The sequence below is a fragment of the Lissotriton helveticus genome, chromosome 10 (assembly GCF_964261635.1).
Source record: "Lissotriton helveticus chromosome 10, aLisHel1.1, whole genome shotgun sequence".
Lineage (NCBI taxonomy): Eukaryota > Metazoa > Chordata > Amphibia > Caudata > Salamandridae > Lissotriton > Lissotriton helveticus.
The window spans coordinates 1,142,547,490-1,142,561,326 of NC_136071.1; positions in this window are offsets into that span (position 1 = coordinate 1,142,547,490).

Consider the following 13,837-nt stretch of genomic DNA (forward strand, 5'->3'; position numbering starts at 1 on the left):
CACGCAGGGCAGCATCCAGGAGCCCGTCGGCTCAAAGCTCAAGGGAGCCAATTAGTAAAAACCACCGCAATGGAGCGCACACCGCTAGCCCCTCCTCCGGATCGCCCCTCGGGATTCTGGTACTTGTAGTTCAGTAGTGGATCACCCAGGTGGGTGCAAGTCGGTACTTGTTGGACTGATGAATCTCTAGACCCGATACATGTCCCGGGTTTTTGGGTATCGCCCGAGACATGGCTCTGGTTTCGGGATAACTTCCCTCATCAGTAGAGAAAATGGTTTAGGGGTGGAGGAGAAGGCCGCCAAACAACAGTCAATGGCCTCGATGCCCGAACCGGCACGCAGGGCAGCATCCAGGAGCCCGTCAACACAAAGCTCAAGGGAGCCAATTAGTAAAAACCACCGCAATGGAGCGCACACCGCTTGCCCATCCTCCGGATCGCCCCTCGGGATTCTGGTACTTGTAGTTCAGTAGTGGATCACCCAGGTGGGTGCAAGTCGGTACTTGTTGGACTGATGAATCTCTAGACCTGATACATGTCCCGGGTTTTTGGGTATCGCCCGAGACATGGCTCGGGTTTCGGGATAACTTCCCTCATCAGTAGAGAAAATGGTTTAGGGGTGGAGGAGAAGGCCGCCAAACAACAGTCAATGGCCTCGATGCCCGAACCGGCACGCAGGGCAGCATCCAGGAGCCCGTCGGCTCAAAGCTCAAGGGAGCCAATTAGTAAAAACCACCGCAATGGAGCGCACACCGCTAGCCCCTCCTCCGGATCCCCGAGGGGCGATCCGGAGGAGGGGCTAGCGGTGGGCGCTCCATTGCTGTGGTCAGGGAAGTTATCCCGAAACCCGAGCCATGTCTCGGGCGATACCCAAAAACCCGGGACATGTATCGGGTCTAGAGATTCATCAGTCCAACAAGTACCGACTTGCACCCACCTGGGTGATCCACTATTGAACTACAAGTACCAGAGTCCCGAGGGGCGATCCGGAGGAGGGGCTAGCGGTGTGCGCTCCATTGCTGTGGTTTCTATTAATTGGCTCCCTTGAGCGTTGAGCCGACGGGCTCCTGGATGCTGCCCTGCGTGCCGGTTCGGGCATCGAAGCCATTGACGGTTGTTTGGCGGCCTTCTCCTCCACCCCTAACCATTTTCTCTACTGATGAGGGAAGTTATCCCGAAACCCGAGCCATGTCTCGGGCGATACCCAAAAACCCGGGACATGTATCGGGTCTAGAGATTCATCAGTCCAACAAGTACCGACTTGCACCCACCTGGGTGATCCACTATTGAACTACAAGTACCAGAGTCCCGAGGGGCGATCCGGAGGAGGGGCTAGCGGTGTGCGCTCCATTGCTGTGGTTTCTATTAATTGACTCCCTTGAGCGTTGAGCCGACGGGCTCCTGGATGCTGCCCTGCGTGCCGGTTCGGGCATCGAAGCCATTGACGGTTGTTTGGCGGCCTTCTCCTCCACCCCTAACCATTTTCTCTACTGATGAGGGAAGTTATCCCGAAACCCGAGCCATGTCTCGGGCGATACCCAAAAACCCGGGACATGTATCGGGTCTAGAGATTCATCAGTCCAACAAGTACCGACTTGCACCCACCTGGGTGATCCACTATTGAACTACAAGTACCAGAGTCCCGAGGGGCGATCCGGAGGAGGGGCTAGCGGTGTGCGCTCCATTGCAGTGGTTTCTACAAGGACGTTATAGTTAGGTTCAGGTTTTACACACACAAAACCAAAGAAATTCAGCAGTTCTAGTTTTCTTAAGTAACTATAACTTGCACACTTGCCATGCACTGCTAATTACCCCATATATTACATCACTCATGACATCTCCTATGACATCATTGATAATATCATTTCAACATTTGCTGTCCTCCGCGAATTTGTGGCAACATTTTAAAAAACGTTGTTGGCCCCAGTTGGGGTATCTATGGTACTCCAACAAGAGGTGTTAGGGTATTCCTACCCTTCCCCCTAGTGTTTTTTTTCTCCATTTTTCTTGGTACTCAGGCTTAGTCCTGAGTCCCAAGATGGCTCTCACCACCTCGTGGTTGAAGTCGTGGCCGCTGATTGAATCTCGTCATGAAATCTGTAAGATTCGCGCACCCTCCACGTCCCTAGATATACATATTTTTTTTTTTTTAAATAACTCCAAAACAACTGAATAGATATACACCAAATTACAAAAAGCACTCTTTCTGGACCAAGATCTATCTTACTGCCAAATTTGGGGTAATTCCTTCAGCTGTTCAGGCTGTAGTCATGTCGAAAAACCCTATGCAAAATTGCATAGGTAAAACACATTTTGGGATCCCCTTTTCTCATACCCCGCTTGACGGATCACTCGAAAACTTTCAGGACAGCAGCTAAAGTGTGATGTATTCCTATAGGTTCTGTATCAATCCCCCTATTCCTGACCCTATTCTGGTTAACAAACTAACAAGTTAACTAGCAGCCATCCCATGAGGCAGAAAACCCCCATGATGCAGGAACCGTTATCTGATAAAGCCACACTACGGCACAGGAACGTGTTATCTGATTAAGTCATAACGCTTGCCATCTAATTAGACAAGCGATATTCCTCCAGCCCCTGATAAGGCATACGGAGTTCTCAAAACAAATCAAACCTATGACAACCTGGGAAAAACCCTGCGGCCATTGTTTTGATTTCACCGAGAACTTCAGCAAAAGAATGTGCTAACGACCTGGTCGTATGACATCCTTATTGACGTATCTATGTCCATCCTTACGTCAATCTCGGCGCCTTAAAGGTATAAATATTACCGATATTGCCCTATGCAAACACACGCGGTGGTGACGAGATCGGAGCAGCCAGACTTGCCGAAGCCCAGAGCAGAGCAGACCCCGCTGGCGCAGCCCCGCCTTTCCTGACGCGCTGAGAACGAGACGCTGCTTTCTCCTGCCGAGAAATCCAGCTCCGGCGCTTCCGGGTAGCCCTCGCAGGCAGCCTGGAATATCGAGACCAGAGACGAGAGATACCATCCCTCATCCATCCTAGATTCCAGGTACAGAACTGAATAACCCCTCACAGAGAATTCTTTAGTCAGTCACTTGGCAAAACAAACTTAACTTAAACTGTAACTTTCTATTCCCGCCCACGCATTAGACTTAGGTCAGGTACACGGGGTAGGCGTAGTTAAAAACACCAGTTGAGTACGAGTAGTCAAATGTATATGTGTATGTAATATATCTTATTCATTTTAAACCTTCATATGGCTTAGAAACCATATCAATGTTTTTACAGTATTATTTTATACTTCTGCTTTTAATGTATGCACTTTACTTAACCATAAGTATTGCAATAATATCGATCCATTTCTCTTGTATGAGAAAAGAGACTGATCAATAAATAACATCTTTTATTGAACACGCCCGTCTCTTCCTTTTCTCTACAATCTGATGAGACTAAGAATGCACGTACTGACTGAGTAAAATAAATTGCCTTTTGTTTTCACACGACTCTCGAGATACACTCTTGATTAGGGGAGAGCAAAGTTGTCATGTTCTATGGTTGTCAGAAACTAAATCCCTTCTTGTCTATCCAGGGAGGTTCAATCCTCCTTGCCTATTCGAGAAAGTTTCTAGTGAACTCTGAGCTAGCTGGCAAACCCAAAACTTTAAGTCTAATATCGACAGTAGTAGACCTAGTTAACGTCTGGTCTAGGCCTATACTATTGAAGGTATTATTCCAATGCGCAGAGCCTATTGGGATAATAGGAACTACACTACATGGCGCCCAACGTGTTTGGAAGGGCGATAAAATTAACGTAAGACATTTAGAGTAACTCAGTCGTGCTTTCTCACTCAGACCCCTTTTTTCCCATAATACTCCAAAGACGTCTGGAGTGGGTGAAAGGTAATATCCGCCAAACCTCGCAGGAGGAAACTCCTATGTATGGTACTTGGTTTAGTCAACGTTGAAGGATAAACCGTTCCAAAATATTGTGCATCTAATCTTTGTTTCCACAAGAAACCTGATCTGCAAACAAACAAAGTAACCATCCTGTCGGTAAAATGGTAGACAGTGATGATGAAAGAGAGGCAGTTAGATTAGCAACTGAACTCGCAGCAGATGATACTGCACTGCAAGAAGCAGACCAGGATATAATACTCATCCCGGTCATCAAAAGGAAATCTATAACCTTAAAACTTATAGAAAATGGACTGACACCTAGAGGTGGTACAGTCATATTCGTAATTGAGGCACACGAATATCGGCAGACAGAGGTATACTATTCATGGATACATTTTCCAGCAGCAAATGCTGTAACAAAGTACTTCCACTATTACAAAACAGAGGAACCTCCTGAAGACTATACTCCTTTCGAGGAGGTGGAAGTACCACTTAAATTTCAAGAGCACCTGCTCTTATTTAATGGCGCCCTAAAACATAATAATCACATCACCAGGCTCGGTCCTTTAGGTAGACCAGGAGCAACGTGGCCGGTCCTAGCCGGATACACACCACATCCAGAGTTCGAAAGAATGCCTGCAGCAGATCTTTTAGTACAACTAAAACAATTAATAAAGATACATAGACAATTAGTCCAATATGTGATGCGGACTTCAACAATTCAGCCAGCAATTAAAATTCCACAGCTGACCCCTCACCAGGGGAACACAAATAAAATTACACCACAGAACATACAATCCTGCCTAGGTAAAGTACCAGCTAAACGGGAACAAATACCATTCTGGTTAGCACAAAAAATCACCCAAATAGAGGCTGTGTTTCCAGACACCACCCCGTTAGAAAAACACAGGATTCTGACTATCTGTCTTCCAATGGGAATCGCACCACACATTGAGGACTGTGACACTTGGGGTACAGTCTTTGCTTCCATCTACACAAAAACGCACGGTGTTCCATCCATTTCGGTAATACCAGAGGTGCTAAAACAAATTCAAGACGAATATGGTCCAGAGCCCGCTTTAACTCTTGGTATGAAATTACTAAAAGACTTCAAGCAGGTATCGGCTATATTATTAGCCAACATAAAGGGAGAAGCAGCAAACGTGGCGATCCGCCAGAGGTTAAAGGAGACAGATATAGCAGACCAACCAGCTGAAATTGCCAGAATTATAGAAAAATCCTATGAGGAACTAGGTAGAGATAGTTTAGGTGGAATACCAGTAAAACCACAACTGATTGAAAGTCCTGAAAAAATATTTTTTAATAATAATTCAACATAAAAAAAAAAGAGCTGGGATGGAAACAAACAATCCAATCCTAAAGAAAAGAAATTCCAGTCCAGAGGAAGGTCTCCTCGGCGGAGAGAAAAATCTCCGAACCAAAGACACAGGTCACCCCAAAGTGACCCCTCTGGGAAAAGATATAACCTTAGAAATAGGGATAATATAAAGAAGCCTGATAGATATCAAGACATTGATACACGTCCCTCTCAATCTTTTCAGACTTCCTCGCAGAAATCGGAAAGAAGAGGACGATCAGAACAAAGAGAAGAGCACGCCAAGTCCAAAGACAAGGAACCTGCTCAGCTAAAAAAGAAATTACAATTTCCAAAAAAGAAGGTAGCTAGTATCAAGGTAGTAAACAATGCCGAGAATACTGAGGACACAACTGAAAAACGGAGAATGGGCTCAGACAATGCTAGACAGCGCAGCAGAAGTGAGCATAGCTCGCAAAGTCCTTATGAATCATCTGGAGACAGTGGACACGAATGAATATCTTCAAGTGGAAACTGCAGACACCAGAGTTAGCAAACCTCACAAAATATATGAAATAACTTTACGTATAGAGGGGGATAAGACTAGAAAAATAAGGGGACTATTTTGGGATAATCTCTCCAAGGGCTATGACATCCTTCTAGCTGAAAAAGACTGGCCACCAGAGTTTGTCAGGGAGTGCCCTCATGGCGAAGAAATAATTATGCCTGCCTTCTCAAATCACATCCCAATTCATAAAAAATACACACTTGCTAGAAAGTGGGCAGTAGCCCTAGCTCCTGCTTTATATAAAAATCACGTAGGATGGGATGAGGACTCTCCTCCTCACAAAATCCAGTTAAAATCACAACCTACTGCACAAAAGCAGTACCCAATTAAGCAAGAAGCTAAAAAACAGGTAAAAGAAATCCTAGATCAGCTAGAATACCAGGGGGTGATTGAAACTTGCACCTCACAAATGAACAACCCTTTGTTTCCGGTCTCCAAACCAGACAATTCATATCGTCTAGTTTTGGATTACCAACACCTTAACTCATGTTGCAAAACTTTTGCAGTGCAAAACTCGCATAGTGCTGCACTAATGAATAACATAGTGCGCAAAAAATACAAAACGACATTAGACATCTCTAATGGATTCTTTTGTCAAAACATAGCACCAGAGAGCAGATATTTGTCTGCATTCTCAATAAATGGCACTCAAAAACAATTCTGTCGGTTAGCCCAGGGGTACAAGAACAGCCCGGGAGTATTCTCAGCGAGAGTAACAGAATTACTACAAACACGTGACAACATACGCAATCTTGTGATTCGAGTCATCCCAGGAAGATGCGGATTCACATACCTGACCTCTAATGAGGGAGAAAAGGTACCAATTGCATTCAAATCACACTTGTACACAGAAGCTGAAAAGAAATTCAGCATTAAAGAAAACATTGTTCATGCAGTTCAAACCGCAATAGCTAGAGAAAAAGATCAAGCGGACGGTAGACACATTACAGTCAGAACAGCAGAATCAGCCTTTGAGGCATTAACAACCCCGGGTAATTTACCAACAACAACATTGAATCCGGAATGGATACAATGGGTGAATTCAATTACAACGGACAAAGTATACTACTACTTTGATCCAGAACTAAAGGAATTGAAAAATCTAGAATATGAAAGAACATTCCCTCTGCCTATCGACATTCTGCCCTTACGACAATACGCATGTGTAATCTATACAGACGGACAGGCTCAACCCTCCGTTTGGGGAGAACAAGCATACAACCCCACATGTGAGATTACAAAAGAAGTGTGGCGCGGAGGTAAACTAAAACCTCTATTAACAAAAACACACTCAGTAGAAACTAATTCAGAACAACAAACTGAAATAATAGCATTGAAAATGGCGCTAGATAATGCGGATCGCGAATTCCCGACACTTATAGTGTCCGATTCATATTACTGCGTCAAATCATATAACAACGATTTGCAGACATGGATTCAAAACGGTTACAAAGATGACACAGGTGCAACAATAAAGCAGAAACTGCTCTGGGAACAAATAGCTCTTTTACAAAAAGAACTACCAAAGACTCACGTGACACACTCACTGAGTCATCAGCGTGATGGCGTTCACGTTGCAGGGAATTCATTGGCTGAAACAGCCACAGCGGTAGCAACTAAATCGGCTTCCGTAGTTCGGAAAAAGCGTACAGTGAAGTATATTGACGGTGAAACAGTGCTGGCGGTGAAAACGTCATCAAAAGGCGACTGCTCAGCGCTACCGATCAACTATCCACTCAATTATACATACATAATCGATGCAAACTCCGTCCCTTTTGCTCGAATCCCTGGAGTGGGGGATAGAGTGATTCCAAACATGGACAGGAGAAACTTGTTAATCGCAGACGCACATATGGGCGAGGGTCTCAGACACCTCAAACTAAAAGATTCTCTGGAAGAATTACAATCAAGGTACTGGTGGCCAGGCATGAGCCTGCATCACACCATGTTTGTAAAAAAGTGCCCCAACTGCAACAGGAATCGCAGTGGTTGGAGAAACGGTGTAATACCGTGTCGTTTCACTCCAGAAAAAATCAACAGTAAAAAGCAAGGCTTGCGATTAACATATACAGGCTAGTTTCCACTTATAATGTAGATCACCAGCACTCGGCTGACGTCTGGACTGTTATACAAAGATTTGCGAGTCTAAATGGCATATACGCTAAGAGCATGCTACGTTTGACCATTGTTTTCACTCTAGCCCTCCAGCCTGAGGGAAACATGGCCAAATGAGCATAGCACAGCGGGAATCTTCTCACTTCCTTCCTGAGGGATACGGGATGGTGTAAAGAAAAAACCAAGGCATAAAGCAATCTATAACGGAAAGGATATTAGGTTCGGGAGCTGGGTGGGTCAAACATCTAATAAGTGTCCAACGTAGTCTAAATAACCTGCCAAGAAATTCTCTGAAGGGATTCAGTCCGTACGAATTATTATTTGGAACTAGGATGTTAATCTCTGACCTTGACAGTCAGACTTCAGTGGTAAAGGAAAAAAGCTTTGATATCAAAGATCGTTTGGCTATTTTACAGGACTTAAAGGAAACAAGAAAAGACCTGAGCAACATAAAGTTGAAACAGCAGCCAACAGCCACTGAAGAACCACCACCTGTCCCAGCAAGACCTGTCTGGATTCCAAAAGTCGGGGATCTAGTCAGAGAAAAGATCGCGGTAAAGAAGGAATTTGGGCCTTCTTACAGAAAAGCAGTTCCTGTCTTGTCTGTCAACGGGACAAGATCAGTAGTACTACCGCCGCTTGCTGGTAAAAAGGAGAACCGAGTTGTATCCATCGACCTGGTAAAACCACAATCATGTGGCCGATAACAAATAGTAGGCCAAGTGGACTCCCGATAAGTAGCAGAACACCAAGGTTTGCTACCAGTACAGAGGTCCTAACAAAGAGGCTAATCACATTCGAAACGCCTAAAGAAGAACGACAAGGACTATGAAACAATGCAATGGAACTTAGACCTCTGAACACCCAAATAAAAACATTTAGCAGAGACACACCAACCTATAATGAAGTAACAAACGACTATGCAAGAAACAGTAATCCTGAAACAATTGGAACAATTGACAGAACTGCATCCGGCTACTTCATAAACTTCGATGATTCCTCCGAGGACTTCACTGAATCAAAAACACAGCCATCAACAAAAACCTTTAAAGATAAAGCTACAGAACTTTTGAAACAACTGAAAGAAACATATCTGATTTCTCCATGGATTGAATTTTGGGTGGGTTTTGGTGCATTTATCCTCATACTTTGGCTCATCATGATACTAACTTTGGGACGCTTCATTGAGGGAAAATATGCTAAAATGGACACAGCAAGTCAGAAAATCAACTTGATCCTCAAACCACACACATCTTCACACGTCGAGAAAAGAGAACTTTCTTCAGTCAACTTCACAGCCAATCCTATACCGGGTGGGGTAGCATGGGACAACACTGACTACGAAATCTATGGTCCGGTTGAAATCCTGAAATATCCACACCAAATTAAAATCTCATTGAGTGACTTTGTAAAACCAAGCTCATTTGCTGATGATTGGGACTTTGAAAGTATAAACAATATGATGTCTGACTTAGTGATGTCTGCTAAATTTACCAAACATGATTATTTGCAGGGTTCGACAAATTATGATAGTATGTACTGTTATAACCACTATGGTAACCATTTTCTACATAGATCTGCACAACCTAGAAATGTTTTAAATTATAATCAATGGGAACATTGTGCAACCCCTCCAAAAGGAAGCTCAAGAACCATTTACGACAAATATTCATACTTTTCAGGATTTAACATAAGTAATGCTGAAACATTTTATTTTAAATTGTCAAATAAGACAGGGACAAAGACCATGATAACCAACACAAAATTGATATATTCAGACTCATTCTTTGAACAAATGAATACTTTTGGTTTTGATTATCGGTACAAAAATGTTGAATTGAAAAGTGTTTGGGGCACAAAAGAATGGCAAGTACAGGGTATAGAATCTTTGTTTAGAGCCTGCATGATCCCAGAACAAATTATATTTTTAAATGACACTGTTCAACAAACTACCTGTCTTGGCTTAGCCAAAATAAAAGATTTAAATAAACCGTCTATTCCAAAACCAACAATGAACAGCAATAGCTCCACAGATGAAGAGATAGACGTAAATTATGTATTAAACCAAAACAGAACACATCCAGATTGGAAACAGTGGTTGATCTGGCCCACAGATACTAATAACTGTCAAGACAGATTCCTGAACAAAACACAGGGGTTGAAAATGACCAGGCCAGACCCTAGATATCCCCAAAGACATCACCCAGGGATAATAACCACCTACAGTGTGGGCAAATTATGCCTTCAATGGCTACAAACTTCCACACTGGCAGAAATTAAGCAACACCTAACTTTACTTACTGATGGTGCTGACTTGCGTGATTTCACTATGGGACCACGCAAACAGCGTCAAAAGCGTTTCATAGCAGCCTCTGTATATGCAGCATACAATGAGGCCTGGAAGGTTACTCAAATTGAGACAGCAGAAAGAATACGGGAAATTGACCGTATTAATTTGGAAAAATCACTTTCTGTAGTGGACAATGGGTTAATGACTCTGTCCTCCAGAATTTTTTCTCTGGACAGCATTGTGTCTTCAGCAATCGACATAATATCGCAAGACTTACTGTTGTTACAACACGGTCAGTCTCAATTGCGCTCTATTGTACAGCTTGGCTGGACGTTACAAAATCTGCGTTCAGGCTATGTGCCTTGGCGTTTAATCAACACAACGTCACTTTTCAATATCTTTAACCTTACTGATAAACAAATCAGTATGGCCCAGAAGGGTGCTGATTATACAATCCTGAGCATTGAGAAACTCGAGAGATTACCAGTGACAATGTCAGAACGACCTGTCAGTGAATGGATAATACATGGGATAATTAATATTCCTATATCAACCTTCAGGTTTCAATACTGCCAAAAATATATACAGGCTGGCATGTACGAAAAATTGGGAAAAGGATACATTAAAACAACATGGAACCTGCCCTATTCACATGCATGTGTCAGTAATAAAGGACAGAAAGTGTTTCTTAGTGGCAATAATTGTGCAATGTCACTAAGCGGTACACTTCTGTGTAACGGAATTAGTTTGCATGGAGCCTGTGAAGGGAACTCAAATAACCTTTCATGTCACCAGCTAGGCACACCTGCTACAGAGATAGAACCATTCTTTCAAAGACTCTATAATGGGAGTTACATTCTAATTGTGGACCGCAGATGCTGTAGTCTTATGCCCGGGACTCCTTATCTCGTAACTACGACTGCGAAGGTCAAGTGCTGTGGACGCTTACTGTTCCCCAGCTCCTTTCCAGACAGGGAGGCAAGGGCATGGCCCAACTTGAAAATTACTTCTATTCGAATAGATACTTTAAGCAGAATGAAAACAGTGCTTCTTCAGACGCCGACAAGGCTCACGTCATCAAAAGAAACGTATGATCTCCTAGTCGCAAGGACGACTGCAGAGATACATTCATTGTTATCGACTAATTCCCCCATACATTTCGCAGAAATCCTGAATGAAATCTTAAATATTTCTGATACCAGTGGAGTCTCAAAAGTATTTAAGACAGTATTTTCGATGGCATTAACACCATTCAAAGCCATACTGGGTATTTTTCCAAATTTCGTCCATTCGATTTTTGGCGGACTTCCCCTCATTTTAGGACTAATTGCAGGAATCCTATTCTTAGTCCTTATATTTCGTTATGGCAAACCATGTCACAGACAAAACACCTGCGACAAGGGAAGAAACAATCCTAGCCATTGGATACCGGGACCGGATATCAAAAATCCTGGGACTACCCCGGCTTAGAGACCTGAACATGACTTGGTTTCTTTCATTTCGACCAATGTGGCATCGATGTGTTTTACCTGTATTAAGGTGCCTGCTATGCGGAGAAGAATGCGTGTTAGACACCTGTCTGACGCTACAATCGGATGCGCCAATGGATGCAGAAACATTGTTGAGTCCAACAAAGGCTCATGCTTTGTGCTGCCCTCAACTGCTACCAATCCTGATGACGGCATTCGTGGAAGCTTCACCACTACGATTAAGGGGTAGTGAGGTTCAAAATGAAAGCAGCATCGATCAGGTATGACCTTCTGTCAGCAATCCAAATCAAAATGTCAATGAAGACAATCATGCGCACGAATGCATGGTTACACCTATTTCCGAGTTAGTGGAACTCTCCCAGGAAGCTGTTGACAACTTTTTCGAGAGTCTAAATGATATGATGTTCTCACCAGAGCAGAAATAGAGACTTTTGAGCAAGCTCGTACACGGCGTTCCCTGAATTTGGCCTTCAACTAGAAAAGCAAACTAGAAAAGCAAAATACCATGAACATTTTTCCCTCCAGTTCACGGACAGCAATTTTTTCAGCAGCCCCAAAATATTTTTGCATATTTTTCGGGACATTATCTTCTGCTTAAAGTAAGAACTATTCTTAGAGAACTAAGATTTCTACTTGTAGATAGCTTATAGACATTAGCTGCCCGCTGGTATGTTCATAATTATTTTATTCTGTGATGGAATGGTCTCGAACTTTTTTCTGTATTAAGAGCCATTTCATGTGTAAATTCTCATATACCATTTAGCAATAATGTATACGAATGCGTGATTACTTTAGCATTATTTCACAGCTTGAGTGCATACGATACATGTAAATGCCTTTTTTTCCGTATATTTGATAATTTCAAAATGCATTTATGTATTTTGGGGTGGTAAGGTATACACGATACTCTACAGTATGTTTTACTATGCATAGATTAGTAAATATGTCCATAGTTAGCGTGGAGTGGGTGTGATGTATTCCTATAGGTTCTGTATCGATCCCCCTATTCCTGACCCTATTCTGGTTAACAAACTAACAAGTTAACTAGCAGCCATCCCATGAGGCAGAAAACCCCCATGATGCAGGAACCGTTATCTGATAAAGCCACACTATGGCACAGGAACGTGTTATCTGATTAAGTCATAACGCTTGCCATCTAATTAGACAAGCGATATTCCTCCAGCCCCTGATAAGGCATACGGAGTTCTCAAAACAAATCAAACCTATGACAACCTGGGAAAAACCCTGCGGCCATTGTTTTGATTTCACCGAGAACTTCAGCAAAAGAATGTGCTATCGACCTGGTCGTATGACATCCTTATTGACGTATCTATGTCCATCCTTACGTCAATCTCGGCACCTTAAAGGTATAAATATTACCGATATTGCCCTATGCAAACACACGCGGTGGTGACGAGATCGGAGCAGCCAGACTTGCCGAAGCCCAGAGCAGAGCAGACCCCGCTGGCGCAGCCCCGCCTTTCCTGACGCGCTGAGAACGAGACGCTGCTTTCTCCTGCCGAGAAATCCAGCTCCGGCGCTTCCGGGTAGCCCTCGCAGGCAGCCTGGAATATCGAGACCAGAGACGAGAGATACCATCCCTCATCCATCCTAGATTCCAGGTACAGAACTGAATAACACCTCACAGAGAATTCTTTAGTCAGTCACTTGGCAAAACAAACTTAACTTAAACTGTAACTTTCTATTCCCGCCCACGCATTAGACTTAGGTCAGGTACACGGGGTAGGCGTAGTTAGAAACACCAGTTGAGTACGAGTAGTCAAATGTATATGTGTATGTAATATATCTTATTCATTTTAAACCTTCATATGGCTTAGAAACCATATCAATGTTTTTACAGTATTATTTTATACTTCTGCTTTTAATGTATGCACTTTACTTAACCATAAGTATTGCAATAATATCGATCCATTTCTCTTGTATGAGAAAAGAGACTGATCAATAAATAACATCTTTTATTGAACACGCCCGTCTCTTCCTTTTCTCTACAATCTGATGAGACTAAGAATGCACGTACTGACTGAGTAAAATAAATTGCCTTTTGTTTTCACACGACTCTCGAGATACACTCTTGATTAGGGGAGAGCAAAGTTGTCATGTTCTATGGTTGTCAGAAACTAAATCCCTTCTTGTCTATCCAGGGAGGTTCAACTCCTC